The sequence below is a fragment of the Phascolarctos cinereus genome, unplaced genomic scaffold (genome assembly GCF_003287225.1).
Source record: "Phascolarctos cinereus isolate Bilbo 61053 unplaced genomic scaffold, phaCin_HiC Scaffold_2;HRSCAF=192, whole genome shotgun sequence".
In the NCBI taxonomy this organism is placed as follows: Eukaryota; Metazoa; Chordata; class Mammalia; order Diprotodontia; family Phascolarctidae; genus Phascolarctos; species Phascolarctos cinereus.
Window position 1 is genome coordinate 318,377,043 of NW_027555625.1, and position 12,401 is coordinate 318,389,443.

The following is a 12,401-nucleotide window of genomic DNA, read 5'->3' on the forward strand; positions in this document are numbered from 1 at the left end:
AATAGCACAGGCTGAATTTGAATCCAGGTCCAGATAGTTCCCATATAACTGACCATTCTAGGGCCACTGCAGCCTGGGATTTCTGAAGATGCAGGAAATAAGGTAGTTTTCAGAGAACAGGCTTATTGTTCCTGGGCTTTGGTACACATTGGATCTGATTCTAGGAAATTATTTTGATATATTTTTTATTTACTAATATTCTTCTACTAACTACTATCATTCAACCCTAAAATCCACCTTAGGGGAAGGTCAGGTGGCCAGGCAAGAGAGGACCCAATAATGAGAAAGATAGATAAATACTCTGCTTGGTCACAGGATGGGGGTGGGGGTGGGGTGCCTCTAGACGCTGAGTGTTTTCTCACTGGATGTCTTTAAGGGGAAGCTGGATGTTGTGGATATTCTTACTTATGTATGGGATGCTCCCTGAGATCCTTCCCAAAGCTGAAACTTTGTGACAGAATGGCTGGAATTTTTGTTTTGTTTTGTTTTTAGGGCGAAGATCCAGAAAACTAGATTGTTTTGAAACGCTGAATCTAATAAGATGGAGGCAGATAGTAATGCCTTTCTCTTTAGGCTTTTCCTTCTTTTCAAAATGATATGAGATTAGTCAGTAAGCCGCCTCACTCAGTACCTGTGCTTCCTTTCTGTCTTAGCCTTAGAGGCTGGCTTGGCACTGGCCAAGGTTGCTCTATATTAGAACATTCTTGGAGGTGGGGAGGAGGGGCGGTTTTAGGGAGGTTTCCACCTTGGGAGGTTTTAGGGGAAGTCCTCATTCAATTCTCATTGTACAAGGTCCTTGTCTAGTGCCTCTGGGCTTCATACTACGTCTCACAGAAAATCTTCCCACATGCGTTTGAGGGAGGGGTAGGGGGAGGTGTGGTGCTGATGGAAAGAGCCTTGGGTTGGGATTCAGGAGAACTGAGTTCTAATCCCGACTGCCACTAAATTTCGAGGTGATCAGTCAGAAATTCCCCTCTCTGGGTTTCAGTTTCCTCACCTAGCAAATGGGCACGTGCCCTGAAATGTCTCTCTCTTCCCTTTCCTCCTCCTATCCCCCACCTCAAACCCCTCTCTCTTTCTTACCAGGCCGCTATTTTGTGCAAATGGAAACGGGTTTCTTTCCTATTTCCTCAGCTGTTAAAAACCTTCCGGGCCCTTAAAAAAATTCGCTCCCCTCCTGTGACAGCTCCCTCCCTCCTAGCACTTGTTTTTCCGCGACCCCCACACCTAACCTCATATCCCCTCGCATCCTAGGCCCCTCTCTCACTGCCAGCGCTTCCCCGTTCTAGCCCCTTTTCTTCAGTCCCCTTCTCATCCCAGCCCACTCCTCCAGGCCGGGTCCCAGCCCTTCCCCCGAGACACTGCGGCCCCACTCCCCCAGCCTCCTCCCCAGGACCCGCCTTGGAGGAGGAGCCGAGGAGGCGGGAGCAGAAGCTCAGTCTCCCGAGCCGGCTTCTGAGGGCGGCAGCAGTAGCAGCCACCGCCACCGCCGCGGTGGGAATACGGACCCACAGGCACGGAGGGCCAAGGGGCCGCGCCGGGGGCCGGACGGAGCCTGGACCGGCTGCAGCAGCTGCCGCCCAGATCTGGGCTCCTGAACGCGGGTGAGTTACCGGAGGCGCCCTTTTCTCCCTTCCTCTGGCCTGTCTCAAGCTTTCTGGGCACCCTCGGATGGTTTTGCGGGGCCGGCCCAGTACCAGGGGTTCGGGAGGCTGGAATAATAAATGACAGGGTTTGGAGGCTGGAGCTTGGGGCTGGGGTTGGGGACACCAGAGGCCGAGACCGAAATAGCAGGGGATCGGGGACTCGGCCACGGGAAGTACCTGGGGTCTGGGGCTTGGCGCTCCTGGGCTAACTGGAGGTTGGAAGCCAGGGCTACTAGGTTTCTTGGGACCCAGGGTCAGGGTGCTCAAGTCCTGGGGTGCCAGGTTTTTGAGTATCGAGGTACTAGGGGCTAGGAGCTGGGGGTGTAGTGTGGCCTGGGGTCCGGGAATTCAAGGGTCCACCTTTCTCCTTCCCTGCAATCCGGGGAGCCGAGTCAGGTGTGTGTCGCCAGCCTGCCGAGAACCAACCCCAGATCGTGGTGGATCTGGGGGCCCCAAGTCTGTGGGGAGAGGAGGAGAAGGCAGCCAACGCCGGGCCGCGGGTCCTGTCCCCGGTTCGCTTCCGTAGACACCTCTCGGGTCTGTGGCTGGGGCTGTTTCAAGGGGGCCAGCTTTTCTCCGACCGGTGGCAGATTACGGAACCGGAGGGAGCTGTGCTGAGTACGCCCTCTCCGGGTCGGGGGAGGCAGCTCCTTTGCCTGAGCATCCCCGCACCTGCCCACTCGCCCACCCGATGTGTGACCAGTGAAATAACTCAGCCTAGTTGCACTCACACGGGCTGTCGACCAGACCAATCTACAGACTTTTTTTTTCTAGGTGAGTCCAGGCGCTCTCAGAAGTTGAATCTTCAGTATATTGGGGGGGGGGGTAAGCTTTAAAAACCACAGCTTTTTAAACCCACTTTGGATCTGAAATGTTGCTTGGTAACTGCGCTTCACAGAAATCTCTCTGTATAGGGCAGTGGTAAAGGTGGGAGAAGAGATAACAAACCCTTTCCACAGCCCATCGCAGCAGGTCTGAGCCTGCAGGTGCCTCAGCTTCCCCTTTGACAAACTCCAGATAGACCATCTCCCTAGGAGTTAAGAACATTCATGGACACTCACAGTCAGGACCCAAAGTAAGCTTTCGTGAAGCCTTGGACCTAAAGAAATATTTGCATCTCCTTTCCCCAGAAGTCAGGTTAAAGGGATTTTCCCAAGGTCACCCACAGAGCCAAGGTCAGCCTTAGACCCCATATCAGAACCTGGGACTTGGGACATCCTAATGTATGCATCCCTCTCCTGTTCTCTGTTGTGTTGGCTTCGAGTTCCAATTTGCCAAGTTGCTTTTCTGGTGAAAGGGCTTTTCTAAGTGGCCAGAGCATAATAGCAAGGTCTCTTTATAGTCCACTTGGGCTGTCATTCCCCTGGTTTGGGGTGGGCATAGCTGCTTTACTCCTCAGCTTTATCAGAATGTAACTTAATGTATGTTAACAGATAGCTGCTAATTGAATTCTTACAAACTGTCCCCCCCCAAATCCTGCACAGTACCCAGCTCTGAATGCCCCAAATGTTTGTGACCTCCGGCAAAGAGAGATGAATGTTTTATAAAAAAAAAAAAGGTTTAAAAAACATAAAGAGAAGGCTTAATGGGAGCAGTACCATGTGATTACATCTGAAATAATGACACCCCTGTTCTCTCCCCTTCCTAACTGTGCATCCATCCAGCTGCACTGGAGCAGGGCTGCACCAGGTGCCCTTGTGAATCTGGCTCTGTGGCCATGCCTAATATCAGGCTCTCCTCTTCTGCCCAAGTCCTCTCTGGGGGAGGGCTTTGGTTAAATACCCTTATCCTACACTGCTGATTGTCCTGTAGGGCTCAAGGGAAAGCTAGAGACTGCTGCTTTTCTCAAGGATTCTTTTTAGTTTGTTATTGTTTCCCTCTGTAGGACCACAATGAGGGGGGCGGGGTTTAGAGAGACTGGGGACATCTTGATATAATATTTCTCCAATTCCATAAAATATAATTTCTATTCTGGAGAAGAACTTGCTGGAGATGACCCAGCTTGGCAGCTGCCTGTATAACTATAGTAGGATATAGTTAGCTGTCTGAAGATAGTATATCACTGAATCCTTTCTGCTGTCCTCTTCTGGCTGCCATCTCCTACTGTCAATCCCCAATGCAGCCAAAATGCTCAATTTCCTTATCTGTAAAATGAAGGCATTGGATTTGATGTGACATCTGAGGTCTCTTCCAGCTCAAAGTCTTTGATATTTGATCCAAAATCTAAGACTTTTCACTATACCTGCCAATTCAATAGCCCCTAACCTCCATCTGATCTTGCTATTTGATAGTTTGGGTTTGCTCTTCCCATTCTCAAACCTTGCCACCACATTCTGCATCCATTTTTCCAAACCACCTTAATCAAACTGTTTCTGACTCTGCCCTGCCCTCCTTTATCCCTCAAGAACTTGATTGGAAACCCCTTTATTCCTCCCTTCATTCAAAACTGAGTGTCTATTAAAACAAAATTTTTTTCAATTCACATTGAGAAAGAAGGGAAAAAAACGCTTTATAATAAATATGCATAGTCAAGCAAAAAAAAAAATTCCCACATGGGTCATGGCCAAAAATTTATATCTCATTTTACATTTTGAGACCCCCACCTTTCTGTCAGCCAGTGAGTAGTATTCTTCATTTTTAGTCCCTGGGAATCATGGTTGGTCATTGCATAGATCAGAGTTCTTAAATCTTTCAAAGTCCACCCCCCCATACAATGTTATTGTTGTGTATATTGTTTTCCTGGTTCTGTTGACTTCACTTCGCATCAGATGTTAATATAAATCTTCCCAGGTTTCTTTGAAAGTATCCCTTTCATCATTTCTTACTGCACAGTAATATTCCATCATATTTTTATATCACATTTTTTCAGCCATTTTCCCAACTGATAGGAATGGCATCGTTTCCCTTTGTTTCCAGTTCTCTGCCCTGACAAGAAAAGAACTGCTGTAGATATTTTTGTACATCTGGCTCCTTTTCATCTTTCTTTGATCTCTAATAGTGGTGTCTCTGGATCAAAGAGTAAATGAAGTTTAATAACTTTTTGGACATAGTTCACACTACATTCAAGGCTCTGAACTGAGTACTATGGAGAATTCAAAGGTGAGTAAGACAAGCCTCTTAGTGTAGTGAAAAACCATGGGATTTCTAGTCATAGGTCCATAGACTTAGACCTGGAAGGGTCATTTAGTACAAACCTCTCATCACACAATGAAGAACCTGAAGGGAGAAGAAAGAATGACCTGCCGTCTAGTAAGTGGCAGACCCAGGACTGAACCTATCTCTTCTTGACTCCAAATCCAGCACTCTTTCCACTGTACCACAGTGCCTCTTAACAGAATTCAAATCCCAGTTCAGTTACTTACTATCTGTCATTTTCCATCCTTTGGCCTTTGTTTCTTCACTTGTAAAGTGAGTGGGTTAGACTAAATGACCTCAAAGTTCCTTGCTTTCAAGAAGATTTCAAACTTTCCTCAACCTACTTCTTCCTGATAGAGATAGAATCATAAATTCACTCTTAAAGCTGGAAGGAAACTTCCGACCCATACCAGAACAACAAACCCCTCGACATCATACCTGACAAAAGTCATTCATCTCCTTTTTGATGACTTCCAGGGAGGAACTCACTATTTTATGGGGCATTATTTTTAGACATTTCTAATTATTGGGTACTTTTTCTCCCATTAAACACTTAATTTACTTCATTGCCAACTCCCCCCTTCTCCAATCTTTGATTTCAGTTCTACATGTTAGGGCCAAAAAGAAATCTAATCCTCCATAGAGGTATGCTTCAAATTCTTGACCACATATATCATGTTACCCCTAAGCATCTTCACCATACTATACTTTTCCCAATTCATTCAACCTAATTTCTTATGGCATGAACTCTAGGCTCTTCACCAACTCTGTTGTTGTCTCCTGGACCATCTAGTTTATTCCTGACTTCCCTAACTGAGGACATTACTCCAGATGGAGTTTGGCTGGGGCAGAGTGCCACAGGACTCTCACTTTTCTAATCCTGGGCACTATGCGTCTTTTAATGCAGCATAAGAATACATTTACTTTCTTGGGCACCATGTCACCCTGTTGGCTCAAATTGAGTTTGTATAGCCATGCCTTCCTTACGTTAGTGGTGTCGCACTCAAATGCCAGTCACATATTGAGATAGAAAGCCACAAATTAAAATTATCTATGTTGTATTGCATTTTTATTTATTTTGCTAAATATTTCCCAATTACTAATTACATTTTAATCCGTGGGGGGGGTTGGGGTGGGATGACACTTGAAAGTGGCATGGGGAAGATTCCAGTTTGATGCCTCTGCCTTACATTATAGTTGTAAAATTAATTTTTATACCTAAGTAAGACTTTAGCCATATTAATGTTGCTACATTTTATTCAATTCAGCCTGATATTCTAGACTTTCAAGATATTTTCAAATCTTGATGCTGTCATCTAATATGTTAATTATTCCTCCTGGTTTGGGGTCATCTAAAAATCTTATATGTGTGGAATCTATCCCTCCCTCCATCCAAGACACTGATAAAAATGTTGTCACATTATTATAATCCCAGGTTTTCATCCTTATCCCCCTGCTCCCACTCCCTCCCATCTACCTGAAGCGCTTTTATGATGGAATGAGAGATCAGTTTCATCTTTGTATCCCAAGTGGGTTGAGATAGTAAGGGAGTGATGAACAGATTGCTGGGAGACTTTACTGGTGACATCTTTCCAAGTTGACAATTCATCTAATTCTGAACCCAGCTGATTATTATTATTATGTAGTCCACATGTCTCCATATTTCCATGAAAATAACATGAGTGACTACCAAATACTTTACTAAAATCTGGGTAAATTCTATAGCTTTCAGTCTCCCCTCAGTAGAAAATGTAGGCTCCTTGAGGAGAATGATAATTTTTTTATTTGGTCTCTGTACACCTGTATTGCTAATACATGCTTGTTGGATTGGAATCCCCTAGTCTACAAGTCTAGTACTTCTGTCAAAAGAGGAAAATAAGGTTAGACCGGATGGAGCCAGGTTGGTTCTTTGTGATCAATCAGCACATCCTTTCTAGGTGTCCACTAACCACCTCTTTTCAGTACATTTTATAATTTGCTAAGGATCAAAGTCAAGCTCATTGGCCTCTAGTTTCCAAAGTCCATTCCCTTTCCTTTTTTGAAAATCAGGACATTTACCCTTCTTCAGGTCTGTGCCACTTCTTTTCTTCTTTACAATCTTTCAAAAGATCACTGACAGTGGCTCCAAAATCACATCTATCAGCTAGTTCTTCTGGACCAAGTGACTTGAATTCATCAAGGAGAGTTAGGGCTACTCTTTCTGTCTCACCATTTGGGTTCTGATTTTCCAGTCCAAAGAGCATTCTCCTTGGCAGAGAAGAGTAGCAAAGAGATGAGCAACTCTTTCTTCTCCTTATTGCCAATTAATTATCATCCTATCTACCCTAAGTAGCAGTCCTGTCCCTGGGTACACATACAAAGTGACATTCATTTTCTGTGTTTGAAAATATCTGTATTTAACTGAATTTTTTGCATCTTGACTTCTTGACTACAAGGCAAAGGCTGAGTTTAATTTAAATTTTGATACTTCAGTGGGAATTTAAACTGAAGTCTAAGCATAATCCAATATTTATATCTTTGGAAGGGAAGGGAACAAGCATTTACATGGCATCTACTGTGTGGCAGACACCGTGCTAAGTGCCTTTAAAAAGTATTATCATTTAATAGGAATGTAAAGGCTATATCAGATTGTGAGCCGTCTTGGGGAGGGTGGGGGGGAGGAAGGGGGAGAAAAATTTTAAACTCAAAAGCATATGGAAGTGATTGTTGATACATCAAAATAAATTAATAAAATTTTAAAAAAAATTATCTATTTTGATTCTCACAATAACCCTGAGAGATAGGTGTTATTGTGATTCTCATTTTACAGTTCAGGAAACTGAGGCACAGAGGTTAAGTGACTTGTCCAGAGTCACACAGCTAAAGTGTATAAGCTCACATTTGAACTCAGGTCTTCCTGACTCTAGGCCCAGAGCCCTGCCCATTATGTCACCAGCAGGTCTTTGGAGAGTCCTGGAGCTAAAGGAGCCTTTCTATGATGGAGCAATGCTAAAAGCCTCTCTGCCACTGCACCGGGGTAGAGGGCCAGCCACAGAGTTAGGAAGATCTGAATTCAAGACCTGAATTTGTTTTTCCAGTCCAAAACATATTTATTTATGGAGGCAGTTTAGCTTAAAAAATTTTAAAAAAAGTAATAAACACTAGGTGATTTGGACCAAGAGGATCACAGTAAGGATCTTATTCCAAGTTTACTATTCTAGTCAGTTATTTCAAGAAGATATTAATCAACCATCTATACACTTAACCCTCCTAGTTTAGGGATACCTATGCTAACCCATTTCAGATTCAGAAATTTGGCTGCCTCTGACATGCTGTGTGACCATGAACAAATTGCTGAACCTCTCAGTTTCCCCAGAAAACTCTTTTAAGACAATAAACTGCAAAAGAGTTTCACTATTGGGGGAGGGTGTAGAGGAAGTTTCTATACATTAAGGAGCTGAACCACCCCCATCTCCTCTACTCCCCCCCAAAATCGGTGCTAAAATGTTTGCTTTCAATCTGTAATTTGAGCAGAGACCCACGGTCCCTTTGTCTATTCTTTTTTATTATTATTATGTTTTATTATGACCTTAAATCTCCTTAGCCTTGAATCCTACCATATATACAAAGAACAGAAAAAGAAGATGGTGTATGAAACCAGACATTTATTTTTTAAAAGTTATCTATATATTTAGCCTGATAATATCAATACTGTCATATGTATCTGTCTCCTGAGCTTCTTTCTGCTCTTTCTTTTATATATAAAAAAAATCTCATTGATGCTTTTTTCCTTTCTTTTCTTCTCTTCCTTTTTTTTGGGTGGGGGATTACTATCACTCCTCCCCCCCCCAAATAAAAATCTTCCCTTCCAACAACTAAGAATAGTCAAGCAAAGCAAATCCACTTATTGGCTACGTCTGAAAATGTCTTATTCCTCTCCTCTAGTCCATCACCCCTCCATCATTATAAGTCTAGAGTTGTAATTCATTGCATTGATTAGAGTTCTTAGAATCTTTCCAAGTTGTTTTCCTTTACATTTTGTAGCCCTTATCTAAATGGTTATAGGTTCCATTCACATGTCTGCATCAGTTTGTATCAACTCCCCCAAGTTTCCCTGAATTTATCCCTTTAGTCATTTCTTACATAATACTATTCCATTACATTCATATGTCATAACTTGTTCAGCCATTCCCCCAATAAAAGGCACTCACCTCGTTTTCAGTTTTTGCTACTAAAAAAAAAAGTCCTGTAATTGCTTTCTTTGTACATATAAGTTCTTTTCTTCTGGACTCGACCTCTGGGCCAATAGTGCCATGGTTCTCAGCCCATTGTTAGAGGAGAGCAGTTCTCTTCTAAAGGGGTCTGAGATCTATGGACACCAGGTGAGACCCTTTGGTTTGGAACTTTGAACCTACGATTACCTCAAAGTCTCACCAAACCCCAGACAAAATACCTCACGGGCTGAGTAAATTGCTTCTGGACAGGTGTTTTCTACAATCCACAAGGCACCTGTTGGCTTTTATTTCCTAGTTGCAGCTCTGTTTGGTATTGTCCTCTTGGGGAATCAGAACATTTATTTAGCAGCTTGTCCTAGGTCTGGGTAGCTGTGTCTCTTTTTTATTCATCGCTCCCTTAATCCCTTACATTCTGTTCTGTTGGCTTCCTGCGCTACCCGCTTTCAAAAGGAAGGCCGTTTTTGCCTTGAAGCTCTGTTGTCCTATTGATCAGCTTCTCCCGGGCCCTAACCCATAGCGGATATTGTTCCCTGTCTCACTTAAGCCACGAGGGGTTTGAAGGCCACTTGGCTTGGGAGTCTGGACGGACCACCTGGGCCTTCAGATCTGCATGGGCCTATCAGCAGGGAATCAGGAGGATTTGTTGTTTTGCAACTCAGCATTACTTGGTTGGTGTTTTTTCAGGGTGATTAAACATGCATTGACCCAAGGACCTGACTTCGTAGGCTCTTTGAACAGCTTGTCTCCTGCCTTCCTGACCTCTTTCCCTTGTTTTTGCTCAGTTGCAGAGTTGAAGGTTTAACTCTTGTGCCCCTATTTGTGGGACCACTCAACTGGCTTATAGGATCCTGGATTTAGAGTTGGAAGGGACCTTTGAGTCAAACCAGCTCACTTTACAGATGAGAAAACCGAGGTTGAGAAAGGGGAAGTGATTTGCTCCAGAGCATATAGGCAGCAGACTGTTTAGTCATTTTTCAGTCTTGGTGACCCCATTTGGAATTTTCTTGGCAAAGATACTGGAGTGGTTTCCCATTTCCTTCTCCAGTTCATTTTACAGATGAAGAAACTGAGGCAAACAGGATTAAGTGACTTGCCCAAGGTCACAGAGCTTGTAAGTGTCTGAGGGAAGATTTGAACTAAGGAAGATGAGTCTTTCTCATTCCACACCTGGTATTCTTATCCATTGCCCCAACAACCAGGAAAACCAGGATTCAAATCCAGGTGCTCTAACTCTGAATCGAGAGTTCTCACTACACTGCACTGCTTCCCTCTTCTCTCCTCTCTATGGATGAATCCCAGAGCCTTTCTCCATCCTATACCCACTCTCTCCCATCCATCCACCTGCAGTCGTTTTTTGTGCTGGAATGAGAATCTAGTTTCCTCTTTGTATCCCTAGAGCATTGTGTATAGTAGGTGCTTAATAGATAATCATTGAATTGCTGATGAATTTAATTCCTAAGCCTGCATCGCCACTGTTCCTTTGCTTGGCTCTGTTATTTCTCTTCCTGGTAGATGGTCTCCCTTCTTTTACTGACACAAGAGTATAGGGGACCAATGTTCATTGGGAAGCTGTGTGGTAGATGAAAAGAGCCTGGATTTGGAACCAGAAGACTTGGGTTCAGATATCAGCTATGTTACTTCTTGTGTGACCATGATGAAAGAAATTAAGACAAGCTACTTTTACCATTTGGGGTCTCAGTTTCCTTATCTGTTAAATGAAGGGATTGCCACCTTCCAGTTATAAATCTAGGCTCCTAAAACCTGGCAACCCTGGGTTTGTCAGCTTTGATGCCAAGGAAAATTTCTTCCTCTGCCTAAGACTACTTTAAAAACATTTAAATAAGAATTACATAATAAGAATTGTTAATTAAATTAATAAGCATTATCAATTAATGTGAATTATTTTCTTTCTCTCCCATCTCCCCCTCACTCAAAAAAAGGAGGAAAAATAACTTTTTTAGCAAATATAATTAAGCAAAACAAATTACCACATTGTCCATATCTAAAAATGTGGGTCTTGTTCTATGCCTTGAGTCAACATCACCTCTCTAGCAGGAAGTGGGTAACAGGCAGGCTTCCTCAGCAAGTCATCTGGAATCATGGTGTTGGTCATTGCATTGTTTGAAGTTCTTAATCTTCAAAGATGTTCGTCTTTACAATGATGTTACTGTATAATTTGTTCTTCTAGTTCTGCTCACTTTATTCTGCATCAGTTCAGACAAGTCTTCTTGGTACTGCTTGGAATGCCAATGGCTTCGGGTCAAATCTGAGGGGCAAAGCCTGTTCTTTGAGGTGGAAGAAGGATCTCTCAACCTTAAGGGCAAGCGATTCTATATCTCCATTTCTTGTTCTTCCCCCCTTCCCTGATCCCCAATCCTGCAGTGTGAGGGAGGCAGCCAACATCGTCTTGGTGGAGACACCAGTGGGAAGATAGGTTTCCTGGACAGGCTGAAGTCCGGGAGCCAGTGATCTGTACACAGTAGAGTAGCTTAGCTTGGCATCGGAGATCATCTGTGATGGGGTTCCACTTAACCTTTCCTGTGTTATCTCACCCTGACCTCTTCCATATATGCCACTTTTGTGCATTAACCGGGTTCTTCCTCACACCTGGAAGAGTCTCCTTACATCCCTACTTTTGGTGATTCTTTCCTTCCTTCCAAGTCTTGCTCAGGCACCAGAAATTTCCCTTTTCTTCTCAAATCTTTCTTGCTCCTGCTCCTGCCATTCCTTTGCATGTATCTTATTCAGATTTGTGTAATTTTTACCCCAACAAGACAGTAAATTCGCTGAAATCAATGACTGTCATTTTTCATCTTTTTTTAATCACTACTGTATCTCACAATGCTTTACACATGATTGCTAACACTGCTAACAATAAATTTTATTGATATTTTTTGTTTTTATATAACATAAAATTTTCCCCATATCCTTCCCCCTTTGCCTCCCAGAAAGTCATCCAATAACAACAACAACAAAAAAATTAAAGAAAAAGGAGGGAGAATGTTTTAAAAAAAATCAGCAAAACCTATCAATACATAAAAAAAAAATTTGATAATATGTGCAATGTTCCAAGCCCGTGGACCCTCTACCTCTGCAAAGAAGCAGGAGAAAGCGTGTTCTCGTATCTTTTCTTTATGGCCTTGTTTGCTCTTTCTAAGTTTGTAACATTTCTTTTTGATTGTTTTTTAGGGGGTTCCTATTTTCATTATTATGGTCATTGTCAATGTTTTCTTGGCTCAGTTTTCTTCAGTCTGCATCAGTCCACTTAGACCTTCTGCATTCATCATATTTTACATATTATTTCTCATATCACAGTAATGTTCCATTACACACACACACCACAATTTGTTTAGCTATTCCTCAATTGATGGGCATCTACTTTGTTTCCATTTATATAATGCTTTAA

At 43.0% G+C, this 12,401-nt stretch overlaps 1 protein-coding gene across 1 annotated transcript in view; it reads left to right on the forward strand.

The window, feature by feature from the left end:
* Window positions 1-1,414: 1,414 nt before the first annotated feature.
* Window positions 1,415-12,401, forward strand: part of PPP1R16B (protein phosphatase 1 regulatory subunit 16B) — a 151,965-nt gene continuing 140,978 nt past the window's right edge. Inside the window, exon 1 of the mRNA XM_020990809.2 lies at window positions 1,415-1,604. The gene's annotated coding sequence lies outside the window, so the exon portion shown is untranslated. The remainder of the gene's footprint in view (window positions 1,605-12,401) is intronic.